The sequence below is a fragment of the Canis aureus genome, chromosome 9 (assembly GCF_053574225.1).
Source record: "Canis aureus isolate CA01 chromosome 9, VMU_Caureus_v.1.0, whole genome shotgun sequence".
Taxonomy (NCBI): domain Eukaryota; kingdom Metazoa; phylum Chordata; class Mammalia; order Carnivora; family Canidae; genus Canis; species Canis aureus.
In genome coordinates, this window is record NC_135619.1 from 31138295 (window position 1) to 31162447 (window position 24153).

The 24153-nt window shown below is 38.8% G+C and overlaps 1 protein-coding gene across 1 annotated transcript in view; it reads left to right on the forward strand.

Moving 5' to 3' along the window:
• The window catches only part of FRMD6 (FERM domain containing 6), a 231859-nt gene that overhangs the window by 31514 nt on the left and 176192 nt on the right, over positions 1-24153 (forward strand). The gene's annotated exons all lie outside the window — the stretch shown is intronic.

The following is a 24153-nucleotide window of genomic DNA, read 5'->3' on the forward strand; positions in this document are numbered from 1 at the left end:
GTTCTGATAAACTATGATTCTTTTCCAGTAGAGCAGAATGGAATTGAATCAGGTCACTGCAGAGAGAGACCTGCCAGCAAAACCAGTCAGGTGGTCGAGGGGCATCCAAGAGGCTTTGTGGAGTCAACGTTCTCACTGCCACCGCTGCCCACTTGCCAGAAGGGGCTCAGCCGAACTTTCCCACCAAAGGGTGCTGCTTTCTCCCACTACACAAGCACCCCTACCTCTTCTCATATTCAGAAACTTATAACAAGCACAAGTCATGTTTCCTGAGACACACAGAAGTAATGGCGTGTCTCATGGGACATGCTGGTGGAATAGCCCACAGATGTAGGAACTTGGTGTTTTGTATTTCTCTTCATGCCTTTCCTCTAACTGGGAAAGAAAACAAGCACTGTGAGTGCCTGAAGGCACAAAGCACATTAATTTTGATACTAAATTCTTTGGGCTTGGGACACTTGGGTGGCTCAGCAGTTAAGCGTCTGCCTTCGGCTCAGAGCGTGATCCTGGAGTCCCAGGATGGAGTCCTGCGGCGGGCTCCCTGCATGGAGCCTGCTTCTCCCTCTGCCTGTGTCTCTGCCTCTCTCTCTCTCTCTCTCTCTCTCATTGTGTCTCTCATGAATAAATAAATAAAATCTTTAAAAAAATAAAAATAAATTCCTTGGCCTTAAATCCTAGATTCTATACTTATTCATTCTTTGGCCTTGGACAAGTCACTTAACTTCTCTATGTTATTTTTACACATGTTTAAAGAAAATAGGAACAATGATGACAGCAACAATAACACCCACCTGCCTTTCAGGAATATGACAATTAGAGTTAATATGCATTAGTGCATGGGAAGTACCTTCCATTTAAGAAGCGCTCGGGGAGCACCTGGGTGGCACAGTTGGTTGAGTGCCTGACTCTTGATTTCAGCTCAGGTCATGATCTCAAGCCCCACATGGAGCCCCACGTCAGGCCCTGTGCTCAGCAGGAAGTCTGGGATTCTCTCTCTCTTCCTCTACCCCAACCCCTCCCATTATGTGCTGTCTCTCTCAAATAAATGAATCTTTTTAAAAAAGCACTGCAGAACACTGAGGGGGGCACTTGACAGGATGAGCACTGGGTGTTATTCTGGATGTTGGCAAATTGAACACCAATAAAAAATAAATTTATTATAAAAAATAAAATAAAATATAACAGGATTTTTATAATCTAAAAAAAAGCACTGCAGAAGTGTAAAATACAAATGCACACACATGCATATACACACGTAAATGTGTCATTATATATACAATATATATAGAGAAATATATTAAAATATATTTTGTATATAAATAAACAAAATTTTGGTATTTTTAATATATAAGCTCTCTCTATAAAATATATTTATATAAATTCTTATTTATTTATTTACACACATGCGCACAAAGAGCTAAGATATTGGACCAGGCATTTTTATCAATGTTGTTACTGTGTATGTATCTGTATATTTATTATACACTTATTAGCAATCACTCCACCCTTATGGATGAGGAAAAAGAATTGAATTTCCTCTCCAAGCAAGCAGTAGGTGTCTAATTGAAGGTTTGGTTTCCTAGTCCCAGCATCTCAGCACAGATCACTCTACATGGAGAGATGCACGTCTGAAGCATCTCACCTGGCAAAGGCACCTGGCAGCCGTAGCTCATAATGAAGAACCCACACCATCAATTTTACTCTTTCTTCTAGTTAAAAACGCACCTTTCCTGTGACTGGAACAAATGCCAGACCACAGGATCTAAGAGAGATTTACCCGCTTATTCCCAGCTTTGCGACGAGATGCCTTGGGTGGGCCACCTGGCTACAGAGAGCCAAGCCTGCAGCGATGTGCCCGAGTCAGCGCCTACCAGCTCAGGAGAGCCAAATGTCACGTTCAGGAATTTTGTGCGGCAGTTGTTAAACACAGCCACTCTTAAAAATTAAATTATGTAAACTTGCAATTACATAAATTATATTCTAAACAAAGGTAGTGAATACTCAACACATCATGTTCTAATTATTTCACTATGTATTACTGCTCTGCGTGCCCCGGGGGTGGCATGCAGCTACTGTATATGGCAGGCGTGCTATGTAGCCGTGTGCTACTGCGTAGCTCATCCCGGCTCCGTCTTTAGTGGTGTCACACTGGAAGCTTCACCTTGCTGTGGTGGGAATGTTTACGCTACGGAAACTAGCAAACACTACAAATCAGGGTTCAGCTTATGGTTTTGTTGATTATATAGACTTTGTTATGCGAAAATGTTAATAATGCAGATTCAACTTAAAAGTGTGGTGCATCTTCCTCAAGATATTTATTGATTTTTCTTAGTCTATAGTGCAGAAGCTTGGCAGATCCCATCTTAACAAAGAGATTGAGGTTAACATCACAAGGAATAAGATACGTAATGCACCCTTGATGCCTGTAGTCTGGCTCAAGCTACCATTCTAGGAAATGGAACCACCATTTGCATTTCTGCCCTCTGGTCCGCTAGACTCAGAGTTGCCTGGACCTGCTTTTTTCCCTTCTTGCCTTTTATGCATGGCCATCCATCTACTACTGTCTGGAATGACTTCTCCCTTCCTCTCTGCTCAGATGAATCTTGCCCTTTAACCAAGCACGTTGCTAATTTTTTTCACTCCTACATGAAGCTCCCCATGAAGATACCTGCAGTCTTCATTCTTGCAATTCCTCTATTATTTTCCATAGTATTACTTCTTATAGTACCATTCAGGAATTATATGATATATCGGACTGCTAGGTTGTGTGTGTGTGTGTCTGTGCTTATGTGTTATCCTCCAACATGACTTCCAGCCTCTAACAACAGAGACTAACCACTTCAAATGACCTCCTATGCCTCTGTAAATTATACCAGAATCTGAGTGTGTATTCAGTGAATACTTGTTGACTGCTTTTAAAAACAACTGGACACCATAACGAAAGTTCTAGATTTGTATTAATTTCTACAACATTAACCTTTAGTCTTTAACCAAATGTCTCTAGGAAGTTTTTATATCTGAGTCTTCAGATGGAAGTAGCAATACCATTATAGTCCGTATTTTCATAGAACTAAAAACCCACAATTAACCTTCTAACAGTGACAGCAGTACGAAGATAGAGCTCAGCCCTAGGTTATCCCCAGCCCCACTCAACCTCATTTTGTAAATCTTGTCAACCCAGTGCCTGGCACACTGCCTGACACTTATTAGGCTCTCAGCAAATGTCATAAATGTTATTAAGTCCCTTGAAGGCTGAAACACACTGTTCTTGGGTCACTCTGAAGAGTATCTCCCCTGGAACAGTTTAGAAATTATTATCTTTGATGAACAATCACTGTGTCTACCTCTTCAGTGTCTGCTAAATGCTTGGGTAACACACCTTGTGCAGCGCTCCTGGCTTTACCTCAGCACAGTCCAATGGCAAAGAGAGTACCCAGTTCAGAGGAATCACAGCATCAGGTAGACAAAGCCAAGACCTGCTTAAATTTTTGTTGTGCTTCAAAAAAGAGCCTGAAGTTCCTTCTGGGAAAGGGCAGGTTGATGATAGAGAATTGCTGAGGGCCTTTGGCAATTATTCAGCAGTATTTATGGGATTTATTTCTTCGGGTGATTTGATTTACAGAAAAGTTGCCTTAAAAAAAAAAAAAAAAGCTGGATAAAAAACAGGTCCAGCATTGCATTTGCATGAGTTGTCCTGAATGGCATAAATGATTTTTCCTGAGGCCAGTAGCTCAGAGTCTAAATAAGACACTGGTATTTTATGGGAGCCTGATGCATGGCAGTGATCGGGGCTGCCTCTCTGTGCATACTGCCTGGCCTCCTGCTGAGTCTCACCGAATGTTCCCCATCTCCAACCCATTCACCACATAAGAAATTTTGAAAGAATCGTTTCTAAACATTTCTTCCCTGTTTGTCACACCTACTAATTCCCTCTTTTAGAAAAGCACCATCCTCGGGACACCTGGGTGGTTCAGTTGTTGAGCATCTGCCTTTGATTCAGGTCATGATCTCAAGGTCCTGGGATCGAGTCCCACATCAGTTTCCCTGCATGGAGCCTGCTCCTCCCTCTGCCTATGTCTCTGCCTCTCTCTCTGTGTCTTTCATGAATAAATAAATAAAATCTTTAAAGAAAGAAAAGGACCATTCTCTCGAACTCTGTCACTAAATGTCATATGCCCTGGAAATGACAGTTCCGAGTCCCCAGGCCCATGTTCGCTGTTCTTGCCCAGGACCCGTCCACCCCCACTCTGTTCAGACAGCGCCTCTGGGTCCCGCCTCAAGTCGTGCTTGTGAGCCCTCCTCACCACCACCTGGCACAGTTTTCAGTTTCCCTTGTAGGCTCCTCTCTTCAGCGCCAATCCCTTTATCTCTGTCACTTGAGGTGAGACCTGTGGGAGGGAAGCGTTAGGAGGACCAGCAGCATTGCCGCTCCCAGTGCGTTAGGAGAGAACCCAGTCTGTAGACGTGCATCGCCCGGCGTTGTACTTGGGTGAGGCAACTCTGCCAGCTGCTTGCACAACCGGGGAGGCGAGTCAGTGGCGGGTGGGGGCACACGGGGAACACACCCCGTTCCTGTCTGCCTGCGGGAACTTGTTTGTTCATGCAGTTCAAGTGGCTGCAGATCAGTGCATTCCCAAGGTGATGGCTGGTGATCCTTTTCTCGAACTACACACTTAAACCCACCTCCTCGACATAGGCGGCCACTACCCGTTCCATACCAAGGCCAAGGAGAGCAAGGGGTTTGTCACCGGACCCCTGTCGATCTGTGGTTTGGTCATCGGTGCTCAGTATCAGTCGTAACAGTGCCTGCCGGATGGTTCAGAGCGAGTGGGCTTGTGCCGCTGGGATATTTTTATGCAAAAGTACCTAGAACCTGGCTTCTTTCTTGGAGGACAATTTGAGATACTTGCTTTTTAGAACCTTTCTACCTTTTCTATTTTGCATACCTGTCAGGGCTAGAGAAATCTCGCCGTCCCTCCTTTGCCCAGACAGCAGTCACTTTATTTAGCTTTCCCTTCTGTAACCTCCTACTTACAGGAGTTGTCAGTATCACAGTCCTTCCTCTAAAACCGAGGATGAAAATTCTCAGCCTTCCAGAACTGGTGAAGACTTGCTCTGTCATGAGGAGAATCAATATTCGCCGCCACAGGAAGTGGGGCAGGGAGCAGCGGGACAGAGGTTTATGCTTCAGCTTCAGGGCAAGGTCATTTGTGTGACCCAAAAGGTGATTCTTATTAAAAAAGAATGAAATCTTGCCATTTGCAATGATGTGGATGGAGCTAGAGCATATCATGCAAAGCAAAATAAGTCCGTCAGAGAAAGACAAATACCATATGCCCTCACTCACGTGTGGAATTAAAGAAACAAATGGGCAAAGAAAAAAGAGAGGAAGACAAATCAAGAGACAGACTCTTAATAGAGAACAAACTGAGAGTTACCAGAGGGGGTGGCTGGAGGGATGGGTGAAAAGAATATGGGGAATTCAGGGGGGGCACTTGGGATGAGCAGTGTGTGTTGTATGGAACACTGAATCACCATACTGTATGCCTGAACCTACTGTAACACTGTCTATTAACTATATTGCAATTAAAAATTTAAAAATAATAAAACAAAAACAAAAACAAAAACAAAAACAAAAACAAAAACAAAAACAAAAGGTGATTCTTTCTTGCTAGTCTGACGAAAAAACTGATGGGCAGGGAAGAGGGACAAGAGCCCAGAGAAAATGAGAAGCGTGTGCTGGGAACTGCCCAGTGGAAAGCAGGGGCGCCAGGGACAGCCGTTCAGCTGGGGGCAACACTTAAGCCCAAACTGAGTATTGACGGGTAATGGAGAGGCCGCTTCCAGGGAGGGCGGAGCCGCGGTCGGCCGGTCCCCTCTTATGTGGACTGTGCGGTTCAGATCCCCGGGACGGTCTGCTCTTCCGGCACTGGCCGAGCTGCAAGGACATTTGAACCTGTTCAGTCACTTTTGGTTGAGGCAGAGAAACACAGTACTTCTGCAGCCTCCGGGGCTTGCAAAGGTCTGATATCTGGCTACCTTTCTAGCTTTAAAAAAAGATTGAGATATAATTTACATAAAATTCATCACTTTAAGTATACAGTGCAGTGGTTTTTAGTATATTCACAGATATGTGCAACCATCACCAGTCAATTTTAGCACACTCTCATCTCCTCTGTCACAAACCCACCGCCCCAGCTGTAAGCAACCACTAATCTACTTTGTCTCCCTGATTTTGCCTATTCAGGACATTTCATAGAGATGGAATCCCATAATATGTGATGATATGATGGCAACTGTCTTTTGTGTCTGTCTTCTTTCACTAAGTGCACTGTCTTCAAGGGTCATCGATGTTATAGCACTTCCCTTCTTTCTCTCTCTTGTTTGCTCTTTCTTTCTTCTTTCTTTCTTTCTTTCTTTCTTTCTTTCTTTCTTTCTTTCTTTCTTTCTTTCTTTCTTTCTTTCTTTCCTTCCTTCCTTCCTTCCTTCTTCTTTTTGGAGTACAGTTGTTAGGTTATATAGTAACAATATGTTCCACTTTTTGAGAAAGTACCAAACTGTTTTCCAAAGGCACTGACCCATTTAAAACTTGCATCAGCAGGAAGTGAGAGTTCTAATTTCTCGACATCTTTGTCATCACTTACTATTTTCTGTCTTTTAAATTTTTAGCCGTCCTGGCAAATGTCAAGTGGTATCTTGCAATTTTGACTTGCTTTCCTTTGTGAATAACAATGATGAGCATTTAACCATGTGTCTATTACCTATTTGTGTATCATCTTTGAAGAAAGGCTGTTTCAAATCTTTGCCCGTATTTAGAAAGGGTTTTGGAAAATATTTTAGTTTCTAGTTTTGATCATTCATAAACCAGCCTAGCAGTAGTAGGGAGAGTAATTTGCATGATGAACTGAGATAGATCATGGAGTTTTTTATTTTGAATGGGTTTAAAAAAATAGACTTCATTTTTTAGAGCAGTTTTATGTTCACAGAGAATTCCTCTATGCTTTTTTTTTACCTCACCTATGCCCAACTTAACAACATCCCACATCAGAGTGTTAGAATTGAAGAACCTACATTGAAACATTATTATCACTTGAGGGCCAGGACCATAGTTTATATAAGGGTTCCCTGTAGGTATTATACATTCTGTTTTAGATAAATACGTAATGACATGTATCCATTATAGTATCATCCAGAATAGTTTCACTGCCCTAAAAATTCTCCATGCTCCACTTATTAATCCCTCCCTCCTCCAACCCCTGGCAATGACCTTTTTCCTGACTTTATGATTTTTGCCTTTTCTAGAATGTCATATAGTTGGAATCATGTAGTATGTAGACTTTTCAGCCTTTCACTTAGTTGTATGTATCTAGCCTTCCTCCATATCCTTCCATGGCTTGATAGCTCATCTCAGGCTGAATGATATTCCATGGTCTGGATGTGCCTAAGTTTATTTATCCATTCATTTACTGAAGAACATCTTGGTTGCTTCTAAGTTTGGAAAATTATAAATAAATCTGCTATAAACATTCATGTACAGGTTTTTGTATAGATATGTTTTTCAACTCATTTGGGTAAATACCAAGGAGTGTGATTGCTAGATCATATGGTAAGAGTATGCTTAGCTTTTAAGAAATTGCCAAATCGTCTTTCACAGTGGGTGCAGCATTTTACATTCCCACAAGCAGTGAATGAGAATTTCTGTTGCTGCAGATCCTGCAGCATTTGCTGTTGTCAGCGTTTTGGATTTCGGCCATTCTAATAAGTGTGTAGTAGTATCTCATTGCTGTTTTAATTTGCAATTCCCTAAAGACTTATGATTTTGAGCATCTTTTCCTGTGCTTTCATCTGTAAATCTTCTTTGGTGATGTGTCTGTTCAGGTCTTTTGCCCAGTGTTAAATTGTACTGTTCATTTTTTTTTTTTTTACTGTTGAATTTTAAGAGTTCTTTGTATATTTTTGATGACAGTCCTTTATCAGTTATCTTTTGCACATATTTTCCCCCAATCTGTGGCTTATTTTTTCATTTTATGGACAGTGACCTTTATAGAGGACTTTTTAATTTTATTGAAGTTCAGTTTATCAATTATTTCTTTCATGGATCATGCCTTTGATGTTGTAGCTAAAAGGTCATTGCCATTCCCCAAATCTCCTGTGTTATGCAATGTTGTCCCTCAGGAGTTTTATACTTTTGCATTTTAAATTTAGATCTATGATCCATTTTAAGTTAATTTTTGTGAAGGGTGTAAAGTCTGTCTAGATTCACTCCTCCCTCCCTCCCTCCCTCTTTCTTTCTTTTCTTTCTTTCTTTCTTTTCTTTCTTTCTTTCTTTCTTTCTTTCTTTCTTTCTTTCTTTCTTTCTTTCTTTCTTCTTTCTTTCTTTGTTTCTTCTTTCTTTCTTTCTTTCTTCTTTCTTTCTTTCTTTCTTTCTTTCTTTCTTTCTTTCTTTCTTTCTTTCTCCTTTCTTTCTTTCTTTCTTTCTTTCTTTCTTTCTTTCTTTCTTCTTTCTTTCTTCTTTCTTGTCTAGACTGTGCCCATTTTAAAATTGGATTGTTCATCTTTTTTACTATTGAGTCATAAGAGTACTTTATATATTCTAGATAGAAGTCCTTCATCTGATATATGATTTGAGAATATTTTTCTGCCATTCTATGAGTTGTCTTTTCACTTTCGTTGGTGCACTTTGAAGCACAGAAGTTTTTCATTTTCGTGAGGTCTAATCTGTCATTTTGTCTTTTATCACTTGTGAATTTGGTGTCATATATAAGACAATATTGCCTAATCTAAGGTCAAGAAAATTTACTTCCATGTTTTCTTTTAATAGTTTTACAGGTTTAGCTCTTTCAGGTTGACGATGCATTTTGAGTAATTTTTATATTTGGTGTGACGTAGGGGTCTGACTTCATTTTTTTGCATGTGGATAACCACACCTTCTGGCACAACTTATTGAAAACATTATTCTTTCCCATTAATTTCTTAGTTTTCTTATCAAAAATAAACTAATTATTAAAGTAAGAGGATTTATTTCTAGACTCTCAGTTCTGCCCCATTGATCTATATTTCTTTGTATTTGTACTATCTGTAGTACATATCTATGCTTCATATTTGAAATTAGGAAGAGTGCATGTTTCAACTTTTTTTGTTTTGGCTGCTCTCAGTTCCTTGAATTTCCATATGAATCTTAGGATCAACTTGTTTATTTCTGCAAAAAATCATCTGAGGAATTTATAGGGATTGAGTTGAATCTGTAAATCAATTTGGTGTTGCCATCTTAACAATATTAAATCTCCCAGTTTATGAACATAGGATGTCTTTCCATTTACTTAGGTCTTTAAATTTTTTTCAACAACATTGTGTAGTTTTCAGTGTATAAGAATTACACTATATAAGTTTATTCTTAAGTATTTTATTCTTTTTGATAATATTGTAAATGATTTTTTTTCCAAATTTTATTTTCAGATGTTCATTGCTATTGTATAGAAATGCAATTGACTTATATACATTGATCATGTATCCTGAAATCTGGCTGAATTGACTTACTACTTCTAAAAGGTTTTTTGGGTTGTTTTATGTTTTTTGTTTTTTTTGGTGGATCTAGCTCCACTTTGCACTACTCCTTCCCTCTCTCTGAATTCTGCCCTTTCTGAATTTCTTTTGGTTTCACTAATATGTCAAGCTCCTTCTAATCATAGGGTCTTAGCGGTTCCCTCTACCTAGATCTCACCATTGTCCTGCATTTTCTACGTGGCTAATTCATCCTTCAGCTCTATTTATTAGAACTGCTCCCCTTACCTCAGTCCATGTCTTACTCTTTTCTGCCGGCCATCACAAATACTGTGTTTTTTCTCAACACATACTTCTGCTTATGCTCTCATTTGTGTTACACTTTGACTCATGTCCTTCTTCTCCAACAGACTATAAACCCCTGTCCCGTTTTTCTCACTATTATAATTCTCATCACTATGCCTGGCACATACTGGATGCTTAACAGCCACTTGATGAAAGAATGAATGAATGGTTGGTATTGGAGAAATATGGCTATCATTAAGACGTTTGAGTGGGGTGGGGGGTGGAAGAATAAATTGAAGGTGGGGCACATACCATCTGTTTAACCAATCTGGCCTCCTTCTGGGGAATTAAGTTCTGGAATGGAATGTGGTTGTCTTAGGAGGGCAGAGGCATTGAGTGTGTAGCCAGTAACATTGGATTTTTTCCCCCATTAAATCTCCTTACTTGGTGGCAAGAAACACAGGAAAAAAAAAGGCCCAGCTATCTGAGTCATTTGTAGATGAATAACCACAGTCTGACTTCTTACTTGCTTCTTACCTTTCCTGCGTACAGCTGATTTGTTGTGGGGAAGGCAGGGGGTGGAGGAGACAGTGGAGTGAAAGGGGAGGTGGGGGGAATTGAAAAGATTCATCTGTTTTTCTTGCCAAATCAATTCACTCTAACAAAAATAGGGAAATCCCCAACCAGCTGTTCCAGTGACTAGCAAGAAAAATATTTCCTTGGAACACTGCAACAGAAAACACACTTTGCATGCTGGACCTCCTGAAAGAGTGCTCTGGAGCTTGTCAGTTATTGTTCTCTCTGAGTGCTTCATTGATATCAGTGATAGTAGTTAGAACAGGGTAGGGTCTTTGTTGCTTTTTTTTTTTTCCCCCTTAATTAACTCAAATACTCTTAAATGTCTGTGTTCAACTCTGATGCTTCGGTTGGAAATATTAAGATGAGGGGTGATAAGAGAACAGAGGGAAAACTAGCTAAGGGGGTCTGGAAAATGAAGCAAAGATGAGTGGGCCTGCAGCTTTATTGGTGTGTACTTCCTGTTCTGTTCTTAGAATCCATGTTCTGGTTGTCAGGCCAGAGAGAAGGAAAATATTTGCCTGTAGTGAAATAAATTAGGGAAGTAAAAATTTTTTTTCATTTTGAGCTATATTTTAGAGGATTCTTAGGCATCTGAAATAAGGTTTTGCTCCAGGGGGTGTTGAGATCTTTTAGAAATAGCAAAACATTACTGCATGAAGCTATGAAACCAATCATGGAACAATGTGGTTTATCTTTGTGTCTCTATCATCTAGCACAATGCCTGGCTCAGAGTAGAGGCCCAATGAAAATTTGAAAAAAAAAAGCTTAAATAAGGTGATGCAAGCCAAACTAATTTTGCAAGTTAGATATTACAGTCTAGGGAACTAAGCTCGTTTTCTGTGTTTTGTTATTTCATCCTGATACTCATCATCCCATTTTATCTCCTAGACTATGGGGTGCAGATATTTTGAGTCTGTAATTTTTAGTTGTTTAGGACAGGTAATTACTTATAAATTCTATAGTAAATGAACCAAATCATTGTTTCACTGCCAATAAAATAAAATTTAAAGGAGAATGATTCAAAAGTAAAAATTCTATTTTGCTAGCTATGGTTTTTAAATGTTTCATCAAAGGAAATTTTAAAATAGTAGGCATTTACATTGAAACAAGAATGAAAGAGGGAGTTTATGAAAGTACAACACTCAAAGATGTTTATAAGGTAAACACTGTGCAAAAGCTGCCATCTCCTATTTCAGAATACTTCTCTAGTAAAAGAAGAAAATCACAATTTGGAGTCCTTCCTTCAGAACTCTTAGAATCTCTGTCAGTAATGTAGATGTGAGGTATGTTAGACCAGAGGTTCCAAGTGATCACAGGCAAGTTTCCAGTAGCTGCCTAACAAAATTCCTGGGACAAAATGGTGGCAGACCTCCAAATCATGATGACTTTACTTGACTTTAATAATTTGCAAACTAAAAAAAAAAAAAAAAAAAAAAAAATAATAATTTGCAAACTGTTGTATCTCTATATGGGTCAAGATTATTGAACTCGGATTTTCTTTCTTTTTATTTTGGTAAAATACTCATAACATAAAATGTACCACTTCAACCATTTTAAAGTATAAATTCAGTAACATTTAGTGCATTCGCAATGCTGTGTATCACTGCTCTCTAGTTCCAAAACATCTTCATCACCTCAAAAGGCCAGCCCAAATCTATTAAACTGACACTCCACATTCTTCCCTCCCCTCCAGCCCCTGACATCCACTAATCTACTTTCTGTTTCTATGGGTTTGCTTATTCTGAATATATCCTATAAATGGAATCATATAATGTATGACGTTCTGTATCTGGCTTTTTCACTTCGCATGTTTTGAAGGTTCAACTATATTGTAACATGAACCTCATTCCTTTTATGGCCAAATAATGTTCTACTCTATGATATACCATGTTTTTTTTAAATCCAGTCATTAGTTGATAGATATTTGGATTTTTTCCTCCTTTGGTTATTGTGAATAGTGTCTATAAACATTTGTGTACAAGTGTCTGTTTGAACACTTATTTACAATTCTTTTGTATATATACCTTACAGTGAAATTACGGGGTCACATGGTGGTTCTATGTTAACTTCTTAAGACACTGCCAAACTGCTGTGCACAGTGGTGGTACCATTTTACATTCTTGCTAGAAGCATAGGCATATTCTAATCTCTCCACATCCTCATCAGCACTTGTTATGTTCTGGGTTTTTTCTTATAGCCATCTTAGTAGGTGTGAAGTGTTATTGCATTGTGGTTTTGATTTGTATTTCTCTAATGACTATTGACATCGAATATCTTTTTATGTACTTGCTGGCCATTTGTGTATTTTCTTTGGAGAAAAGTATATTCTGCTCCTGTGCTCATTTTTTAATTAAGCTGTCTGCCTTTTCATTGTTGAATTGTTCTTTTATATTTTATGATATACTAGACTCTTGTCAAAAATATGTTTTGCACGGGCGCCTGGGTGGCTCAGTCACTTAAGTGCCTGACTCTTGGTTTAGGCTCAGGCCATGATCTCAGTCAGGGTCATGGGATTGAGCCCTGCATTGGGCTCCATGCTTGGTGCAGTCTGCTTGAGATTCCCTCCCTCTTCCATACTCTGCCCCTTCCCCCACTTCCGTGCATGCCCCTTCTCTCTCTCTAAAATAAAATAAATAAAATCTAAATATATATATATATGATTTACAAATAGTTCCTTCCATTCTGTGAGTTATCTTCTCACTCCCTTGGGTAGTGTCCTTTAATGAATAAAAGTTTTAATTTTGATGAAGTCCGTTTATGTTTCTTTCTTTTGTTGCCTATGGGAAAGCACTTGAATTGATTATGATATTTTGTGATTACAATTATACCTTAAATCATGACAATCTTGTACTGACAGCATTACCATGATACTACTTGTTAAGGACAGTATATTCCTAGTAGTTGTATTTTCTTTAGGTGTGTACATCTAAAAATAGGAAAGAAATTATATACATTTTATTCACCTTTGCTTTTCTCAATTAAAAGATACTTGAGTATCATTATGTAAGTATTGTTTCACCTTCAATCTTGATTATAAGTAATTTTCATGAATTATTTAGAAAGGTTAGAGCCAAAAACAAGTACCAGCTCTCCAGTGGTCATTGCTACTACCTGTTCTAGCTCCATTGTTCTAAACATTTACTTTTATATAATCTGTATCTCACATTCATTCCCTTCAGCAAAAATTTACTGAGCATCTACCATACACCAGATGATGTGCCAAGCATTAAAAATAGACAGATAAAAAGATGTGTTCTGTGTCCTTGTGGGTCTCACAACTTGCAGGAGGTAAAAGCACAGGAGCTGATAAAGATCAATACCACACAAGAGGTTCCTATAAGAGAATAAGACCAAAGTGCTGTGGGGTTACAAAAGAAAGAATCATTGGCCGTATACTTTAGGTAAGAGGGTCTCCAAAGAGGTCTTTTGAGGAAGAGAATTCCATTAACTAATTTAAGTTTAAGAAATATAATTCTGGCAGCAGTGTGAGAGAGGACTGGACCAGAATGTACAAAAAGTAATCAGTAAGGTCAATAATAAGGTGTATTGGCAATTAATTTTCCCCTTATTCTTTTATTCAGCCCTAAAAATGTTCTGCAATTTTAAAAATATTGATGTGAGGTGAGTTTTCTTAGATTTTTATTATGGAAAGCTTCAAACACATAAAAAGTCTTCGACTATTAAACAGACTCCATGTACCTATCAGCACAGATTCAACTGTTATCAGCACATGGGCAAATCTCATTTTATCTATGTCCTCTGCCCCCCTTCTCCCTTCCAGATAATTTGAAGCAAATCTCAGACCCCATACTATTTCATCCATAAATACTTTATTACATAACATCAACAGATAAGAACTATTTTTAAAATCGAATCTCAGTAGGATTTTCCTACCCAAATAAAGTGAACAATAACTTCTTAATGGTAGGAGGTTTTTTTAAGGTTTTAAAAATTTTTTTAATTTTAAAGATTTTATTTATTTAGTCATGAGAGACACAGAGAGAGAGAGGCAGAGACACAAGCAGAGGGAGAAGCAGGCTCCATGGAAGAAGCCCAACGTGGGACTCGATCCTGGGCCTCTAGGATCACGCCCTGGGCCTAAGGCAGATGCTCAACTACTGAGCCACCCTGGTGTCCCAATAGGAGGTTTTTTTTTTTTTTTTTTTTTTTTTTTAGTCAAAAATATATATAAATGTTCACGTAAAGAATTCTACCCTACTCCCTATGGAGATCTTTTCCTTGATATTTTTGGCAGGGGATAGAGAGGTGAAGTTTCTTAAAAACTAAAATGATACTGCTTGAGATACAAAATATGTAGTTTCTGGAACCACATTTGTGATAAGCTTTTCTATTATATGTATTTAGCTAAAGGAGTTTCTACTTTGTTATAGATATATAGCTTGACAATAACACATGTAAATTGGACTACTGAGAAATTTTACCTTTGAACTTTTTTTTATTCAATAGCAATTACTCACATTAATATGGAGCCTTGAATTTTTCACAGTGCTGTCATGCCTGCTACCTATTGAACTCTGATAGCTCTGCTGTGCAAAGTTGTCTATTATCTACTGTTTACAATTGTTATCAATTTTACTTTGTTGCGGCTCTCAGGCTTAGACTGAAATAATAAACAATATATGCAAAATCCTTTACTGGTGAGCCAAGAAAGACTTTGTAGTCAAGCCTGCATGGGTAATGAAAGGAAATTACTGTGAATAACATCTTATCAGTTATAATTTACTTCATTTTCCACAGTTTGGGAATATTTGGTGCACACACTCACAATGATTTTAAATCCATGGTTATAAGTCAGTATTTTTCATGGGCTCAAAATCCACACATAAATTTCCTGGAAACTTCTGGAAAGGCTTGCTTCTTAAAAAACATGGCAACACTTGAATTAGGACAAGCTTCAGAGATGAAGCATGTTGATAGACCACCCTTAATTGGTGCTCCATTCTTTTTAACTCATTTCTTCATTTTTCATTAACATTCCCAGACAGACTAGATCTAGATTATCTTCAAAACGTTCTGTAGCAGAATTGTGTAACTATTAAAAAGGTTGATACAAGTATCATATTTCATATAAATTCTTGCTCTTTACCCATAAAATATAGAAAAGAAAAGTATCTTTAAATATTCTCACTAATTTATCTAAATGCAAAGGCTATTTGAAATACCTATACTTGTGTATTTCAAAGTATTTCCAATAGCCTTTGCACTCTGATATGCTTTTCTCAAATGAATGATGAAAACCCGCCCCATGGTTAGAAAGGAACACAGAGATTGGGAATGTGAGCTCTGGAGGGGGACAAATCTGGGTTTACACACTCCTGGATCTGAGTAAGCTGCGTTGTCTCTCCATGATTCAGATTCCCCCAGGGATTTGCTGGAGTCTATTAGACTGGACCCCAAAGGCTGATTCTTAAATATGCAAGAATTTTCCCAGCCAGTGTTTAAACCATTGGCTGCTTAAAATCAGCCATGGTGGGAGTATTTATATGCCAGAAATTGGTGAGCTCTGTAAATTATGGTTCCCTTCTTATTCCCACAGCTGGTTTACCAGCACAACACTGGCTACCAGACAGGTTTAAGGGTAAAATGAGCTTGTTGCTGTCAAGTGTTTTGCAGGGTTTTCCCTATACAGAAAGCATTGACAAAGTGCCAGCCGGTAGTAGTTGTAGTAGTAGTACTAGCAGTAGTAGTAGCAATGTGACATTAAAAACTAATGCAGCCAAACCTCAATTGTTTACTTATCAAATTGACAAATAATCTACGATTTATCACTGGCAGCATCTGAAGTATGCTCAGACACAGAAAATAAAGCAGTGAAAACCCCAGTGAAAGCCCATGGTAGTGCTTATTTGTCTCATCTTCATTCAGAAGATGATGTTTTTCTACCGGAAAAGAGATATTTTAAAAAATCAACAAAACATTGATGATAGAAAGAAAAGGAAAAAAGTTGTGAAAAAACAAAAGCTAAGAATTATATTTAAATTCAAAATGATCTCTCTACTTGAGATAGCCCATTGGAATTTCATTATAAATGGCAAATGACAAAATGATGAACAGTTTGAGATACCTGGTAGGCAAATCTGGCAATTTTTGATTTCTGTAACAAGGGGTAGAATTCCTGACCCAAATTATCTTAAGCCAAAAAAATAAATGATTGATTGGTTCTGAAAGAAAAAGAAAATCCAGGGATAGGTCTGTTTCTGAGCATAGTTTGCTGCAGGGCTCTTAGTAGGCCAGGAGTGCTTTTTTTTTTCCCGCCTTCTTCTGGTTTGCTCCGTGCCTGGCCTCCACATGGCAACCTCAGCACTTTCAATTTTAGAATTTTTTTAAATTTTTATTTATTTATCATAGTCACACACACACACACAAAGAGAGAGAGAGAGAGAGAGGCAGAGACACAGGCAGAGGGAGAAGCAGGCTCCATGCACCGGGAGCCCGATGTGGGATTTGATCCCGGGTCTCCAGGATTGCGCCCTGGGCCAAAGGCTGGTGCTAAACCGCTGCGCCACCCAGGGATCCCAGCACTTTCAATTTTAAAGTGAAGAGTTCTCTCCAAAATCATGTGTACTGGGAAAGAGAAAACCACCTTTCTTGGAGTTCTTGCACAACTCCTGAAGTTCGCTCTGTAGGAACCATTAGACGCCTTACTCTAGTTTGAGAATCCTGTAACAGACTCTATCTAATGGGGAGGAAATAATTTACCCTCCAAGAAATTGGGGTGCTATGACACTAAGATGAAGTGAGTGTTAGGCAACCATTTAGACAATTGTCTACCATAAATCATCTTCACTGTAATTGAATAAATATGACAGCAATCATGTGAGCTTGTAGAGCATAAGCACACTGCTTGATGGTGGCCTTCTCAGGTTGTGTTTGGGCTCTAAACACTTCTGATACCATTAAAGACCCTTGTCATAAGGAGGCATGATAAAGTGCCTGGGTGGCTCAATTGGTTAAGCATCTGGCTTCAGCTCTGGTCATGATCCCAGGGTCCTGGATCGAGACCTACGCGGACTCCCTGCTCAGCGGGGAGCCCTCTTCTCCCTCTGTCCCCTGCTTTTGCTCTCTCTCTCTGTCAAATATATAAATAATTTTCTTTAAAAAAGGATGCATTAATAGAGTTAGTATCTTCCCAGGAAACTGATATTGAGAAACCCACGTAAAAGAGTGTTCAAAAGCAAATAGTAGCAAAAAAATATTATAACACCAATTTAAAGGCAGATTTCAAATTGGCAGCTCAGGTAATAGATGAGTATTCTCTATTATGTGTTCATTATAATAAAGAGGTCTTTATTATAGAGGTCTGGGAAGCTGTCTCACCATGAAAACTGAGAGATGTACTAACTTTTGAGTGTTCTATTATGGAAACAAACCTGTTGGCATGTAGAAATTCCAGCATGTTCGGCTGTCAATTTGTTTTAAAATTTCATTCCAGGAAAGTAAGTTGTGACTCTAATGTTATGGAGAAGTCTAAATATTGATGCCAGAAAAAAAGGCACAAACCCTGCTGTCCCCAGGGTACCCACCACTGACAGGTTAGATAATTCTGTCTAAGGTAACATAGGACACTCGGGCACATCAGGGTCTCGACTGGGAAGCTCATGCTTCTCTTGGCTGCAAGTTTGTTCAGCCTGTGCCTGATGGCATTCTGATTCTTAGCTGCCTCTTGAAGCTACAGGCTGTAATGCATGAGTCACAGAGGTTAAAATGCAGCCTTTTCTGGTTTATATCATATGCACATTCTGTAATTGTCTTGGAGTGGCATTTTGTGATTCACGTCCTAGTCTGGTGTGCCCTAACCAAACACATCTTCTGGCAATGTATACTGACAGCCCTATAGTGTGTATAGTGTGTGGAGGGACTTAAGTGAACCATTTTTCTATCCCCTGGGAACTTACTTTCTTATAGTGTCCTACCCAAATGTGATTTGTTTTTAATTATTGTGATGCTTGCTTTTACCCTCATCATTAAACATCATCCTGAATAATTCTGTGATGGTGCCAAGGAAATGCCAAACATTGTGAGGAGAGTATTTTACTTACAAAGAGTCACATCTGTAAGCATTTGGGAGTGTGGGACTATTTCCCAAAGATCTTGAGATTAGATAGAGGTTGGCACTCTGTGTGGCCCCGCATAAATATCTTGGATCTTCTGTAGTTGAACTAGAAACTGGATACCAATCCAGAGTTTGTAAATAGTCTCATATGGCATTCATTCTGAGATACACAGAAATGTTAATGAGGTGTTGCTGTGAAATCATCTTTTACTAAAAGATGAAATATGTGTGCCCAACATCAGACAGTGGAGATCACTCCCAATGTCTTCTCTTCTCTGAAAGAGTGACACCCAAAGACTAATGGATCTTAGAAAGAAAGGAATTCGTATTATTTGCACAAGTATCATTAAGGCTGTATCTGTGTGGCACCAAAGGACAAGTGCCACTTAAAAACGGAAAAATTTAAGAGGCATTGCCAGAAAATAAATGAGAATGTTCAAGATTGCTGAGCTCTGTAAGTAATGTAAACATATCCGGCATCTGTCCCCGTTTTTTTCCTGGGACCTTTTAAATGAAAGGTTACTAATTCATTCTTAATCACCCGCAAGCTGCTAGGTACCCCGTGGCTTGTAGGCATCAGAATTAATTGCAGGTGCCTCTGTGGATCTGCAACATAGCCTACTAGGTTTAGGGTAATTAGCTCTGGATCCCCTCTCCTTGTTCTGAAGTGCTTCTAATTCTCAGTGGATTTCTGAAGCCACAGCTTGCCGTTGAGAGAATTGAAGAAGCACATGGCAATTGAAAAACAACTGGACTCAACTCTTAATTTTTGGGAGGAGATGTATGGGGAAAAATAGGGGAGATCTCAGTAGAAACCTGAAGCACTTCTGTAAAGATGTTTCCCTGGATCAGGGAAAAAGTGGTTTTGGTACTGGTATATTTATCCTCAAATTTATGAAGAGTAACTCTGGTGTTCCAAAGTCCAGACTTCAAGGTCATCTTAACGTACTATAAAACCTTGCCTACCAAAATGTAGTCTGAGGACCGGCAACCTGACCTGGGAGCTCATCAGACTTGTGGAATCTGGCCACCCCAGACCTAAATCAGAATCTGCATTTTAACATGGCCTCCAGGTGATTTGTATTCACATTAACATTTGAGAACCAGATGTAGTGCATGCCTATGATAATTAATCTATCATTCATATTCCAGATGTGATTACTAAGCAGACCCAGAAAGAAGTGGGTGCAGTGTTGTTCCTTGGCAGAACATGCTCTGAAGGCAGGGTTACTGCTTCCCAGGTCTTTGAATTCCTACCATGACATATTAGAGGTGGACAGATGGATTGATGGGTTTGTAGAAGGATGGATAGGTGGATGGATGGATGGATGGATAGATAAAGAGCAAGATACTCTTCCCTCCAAAAAAAACTTGAAAGAAAAAGTGAATATAAAGAAACTTAACTCAAAGCAGAATTTGGTTTTTGTCATTACTTAATCAAGAAAGGCTTGCTTACCGTCACCATCACAATATAGTATAACATGCCAGGCCAACAAAGGCTTATTTAGGAGTTGGTTGGACAGTTCCAGGCCTCCATCAGCCTATAGAGCCAAGTTTGGGGTGTGGAAGGGTGTTTTCCAGCAAAGGAGACTGTGTTTCCTTCCCTGAACTCATCTGACGCTCTGCATCTTAACCCTTTGTCACTGTGTTCCTTTTTTTTCTAACTGTGCCGTATTTCCACAGCTAGAATATAAATCTTTTAGAGATAGGGACTATGCCTTAGACATCAACTCCCCTGTGGCCAGAACATGTCCATTGGCCTGACCATCACCATAATGGTGCTCATGCCATTCCTGCTAATAATGAGACCTATATGATAACACAGAGGTGTTCATTTAGAAAGGAACAACCTGTGCCCTCCCTTTTGTATGTTAAATTCATCTGTTCACCGATACCGTTTCTTTTGGAAGTAGGAATGATGTCCTTCTATTATTAGTTCATCTTTTCATTCAGTAAATTGTTGGCCATCAGAACCAGCCAATATTGTATAACAGTGGGTGGCTCCTGCTTCTCTGACATTCAATGAAGATGGCATTTGTGCCTCTGTGTCAATGCTGCCCTCAGGAAAGTGTTCTAAGAGTCTCTGCCTATACTTACCTCATCAAAGAGCAGCTTCAAAGAAGACACTCCATGATGCCCAGCTTGAGTGCATTCCTGAGATGAAGCTTCAGGATATGGAGGTAGAAGCAGGGTGGTTGAGTGAGTGTTAGGGGAACTGGGTATGAAGTCAGAAAAGCTGGATTTGAATTTCAATGCTCCTACTCTCTCCTTATGTGATCTTGGTCAGTTTTCATTACGTCTGTGACTATATAGTGCTTGGCAGGCAGTGTTCACCAAATACTAGTTTCCTTTCCCTCTCTGAGCCTCAGTTTCCTCCTTGTGATGCATAATAATATTGCATTCTTAGTATTTAGCACATTGAACGTGCATATTGAATGCTTTGAATTCCCTCCCAGTTTCCTGGTCCCTTGTGCCGCTTATAGTATTTGGCACACCCCATTCCTCTGTGCTAGATCTCCTTGCATTCAAATGTTCTATTGGAATAATTTCCATTTGTCCCTTGCTGAAATGGTCTGAAATCATGGTTTATCTACAAAGTGCACTTTTTTTCAACATCTGTAGTATTTTCTGCCCATCCCAGGCACTAGTACATCCCTGGCTTACTCCATTACCTGTATCTAGATCCCTGCCCTGCCCAGTCCAAATAAAAACTTTGCTCTGTTTGCTACAGGTAACTGACCTGCAGACAAATATCAGACCCAGAAGGCTGTATTCTTAAGATACTTCTTTAAACCTCAGTACTTCTGTTCTTCCTGAAGCAAAGATAATCTTTATAAATAATCTTTAAAAATGACTTGAAGGCATACATAGGTTCATTGTAGAAGAGAAAAATGTGTCTAAATACAGATAATCAATAAGCTTCAAAATCTTTATTATAATGAACACATAATATACAAATAAATATTTTATATATATACATTCCACAAATAAATTCATATAATACAAAGTATATTAACACATATCATGTAAATATATGCTAATACATTTTTAGTATATGTGTAAATATTTGCTCCATTTGTCACTCACTAACCTTATAGAAACTATTGGAAACTGCACATGCACACACATAATCCTAATATATTTATGAACCTATGACCCACTTTTTTCATTTAATTATCCTTATGCTATTGCATATAAGTCATAGTTTAAACAAGTTAGTGCCTAGAATATTGCTTAGCCCACAGTGGTGCACAATGTGTATATGTACATATATATATAATAAGTGAGTGAACATATACTAATGTATTTTGTGTAAATTTTGAATTGTCTATGTTGGATTTCCTTTAATGGGGGTCAATTTGTTGATAAGCTTTTGTGAAAATTGTACATGAAAGAAAAAAACCTTATTCTTTGCTAAGGTGACCACCAGTTAAGACAGGTCTTTACTACGTGGACTCCTCTCTGCCATAAGTTACCATCCCAGAACTGCACACAGATGTAGAATTGGTGTCCAGTTTGGGTGGATTCAGACGGTAAATCTCAAAGCCATTTTGCCTTTGAAATTTGAGGGCTTTAAGTAGTGGAATATTTTTAGGGATTAGGCAAACAGTTATAGGTGACATGTGCCACTTGGATCCCCTGCCAAAAGGCACAAACCCTGATACTTCTAGGGGTCAGGTAGAGATTTTTCAGGAGAACTAAACTGAACAGGATGCTGATCAATACCTGCTTTAGACAGTCTGCAAAGTGGAGTGCCCACTCCTGCCCAAAGGACAGCCATTATTGGGCCCCATTCATGTGCCAATATAAGGCCCAGTGGTGCCAGCCCTCCAATTTTTCAAAAGAAGCCAAATGTTTGACTATTTATGGGAAATTCCTAATTCTAAAATAATGACAACTCATTTAATTTATACTTATCTTTAAAACCACTTTATAGAGGTATGGTTGACATAGAAAAAACTCTACACACTTAATGTATGAAACAGTGAGTTTGCAGATAAGTATACATCTGTGGAACCATCACCACAATCTATGCCATAAACAGCCATCACTTCCAAAAGTTTTCTTTTTCCATCTTTATTATTGTTGTTGTTGTTTTATTGTTTTATGTTATGTTAATTTTCATCATGACAAGTGTACTCTTTAATCCCCATCACCTATTTCACCCATGCCCCCCCCACCTCCCTTCTGGTAACCATCAGTTTGTTCTCTATAGTTAAGAGTCTGTTTCTTGGTTTGTCTCTCTTTTTCTTCCCTCTTTGTTCATTTGTTTTGTTTCTTAAATTCCCAGTATGAGTGAGATCATATTCATGATAATTATCTTTCTCCAATTTTTTTGCTTAGCATAATACTCTGTAGCTCTATCCGTGTTGTTACAAATGGCAAGATTTCATTCTTTTTATGGCTGAATAATATTCCATTGTGTATATATACCACATCTTCTTTATCCATTCATCTATCGATGGATACTTGGGCTGATTCTATAGTTTGAATATTGTAAATAATGCTGCAATAAACAGGGATGCATCTATTCCTTTGAATTAGAATTTTCATATTTTGGGGTAAATACCCAGTAATATAATTATTGGATCGTAGAGTCATTCTATTTTTAATTTTTTGAGGAACCTCCATATTGTTTTTCACATCAGTTTGCATTCCTACCAATAGTGCACAAGGCATCCCCTTTCTCTGCGTCTTCACCCACACTTACTGTTTCTGTGTTATTTTAATCAAATCATTCCAACAAGTGTGAGCTGGCATCTCATTGTAGTTTTAATTTGCATTTCCCTGATGATGAGTGCTGTTGAGCATCTTTTCATGTGTCTATTGGTTGTCTCTATGTCTTCTGCCCATTTTTAGTCAGATTATTTGTTTATTATTATCGTTACTCACTTTTAAAGATTTACTTATTTATTTTAGAGAGGGAGGCTGCAAAGGGAGAGGCAGAGAGAGAACCTCAAGCAGAACCCCACCCCCACCCCAGCACCAGTGAGCATGGAGCCTGACACGGGGCTTGATCCCACAACTTTGAGATCATGACCTGAGCTGAAATCAAGAGTTGGACACTTAAACCAACTGAGCCACCCAGGTGCCTCATTGTTATGAATTTTTATGTTTATTATTTGTGATAACAGCACTTAACATATATGGGTCAAATAGTATCCACCTGAGAACTTTAAGCCTCTGGCTTGGGTTGGGGAGCTGTTTAGATTGCCTGAAAGGCTACAGATATTTGAATGCCAGGTGTGACTGCTTTAAATGACCGGCTATACCTGACGTCGTCAAGGGGTATAACATGACATGCTTGTAAACCAGACCTAGATTCTCAGTGGCTCCTGCAGGAAATCCTAAGTGGATGAAAGGAGTCCAGAGATGTCAGTTTTGCTAGACAATTACCATAGGTAATGTCAGTCCAAATAGAGGAGACTGCCAACATTTTTTACCTGGCCCCATAAATTGACAAGTCAATCAGAGAGAGAGGTCCTAATACGTTGTGAATAAGCTCTTCTCATTTCTAAAAATATTCCTGAGACTAAATTATAAAAACCCTCAGATTTACCTACTTCTGGAGGTCTACTGAAGTTAAAAGTCTGTATGGCATCTTAAAAGGGAAGGAGCTGTCAAAAACAGACAAATCCTAGCCAAGTGATGGGAAACGTCATTTCAGGATAATAGCCTTAATAGCATTTGCACAATGGACATTAAAGTATATT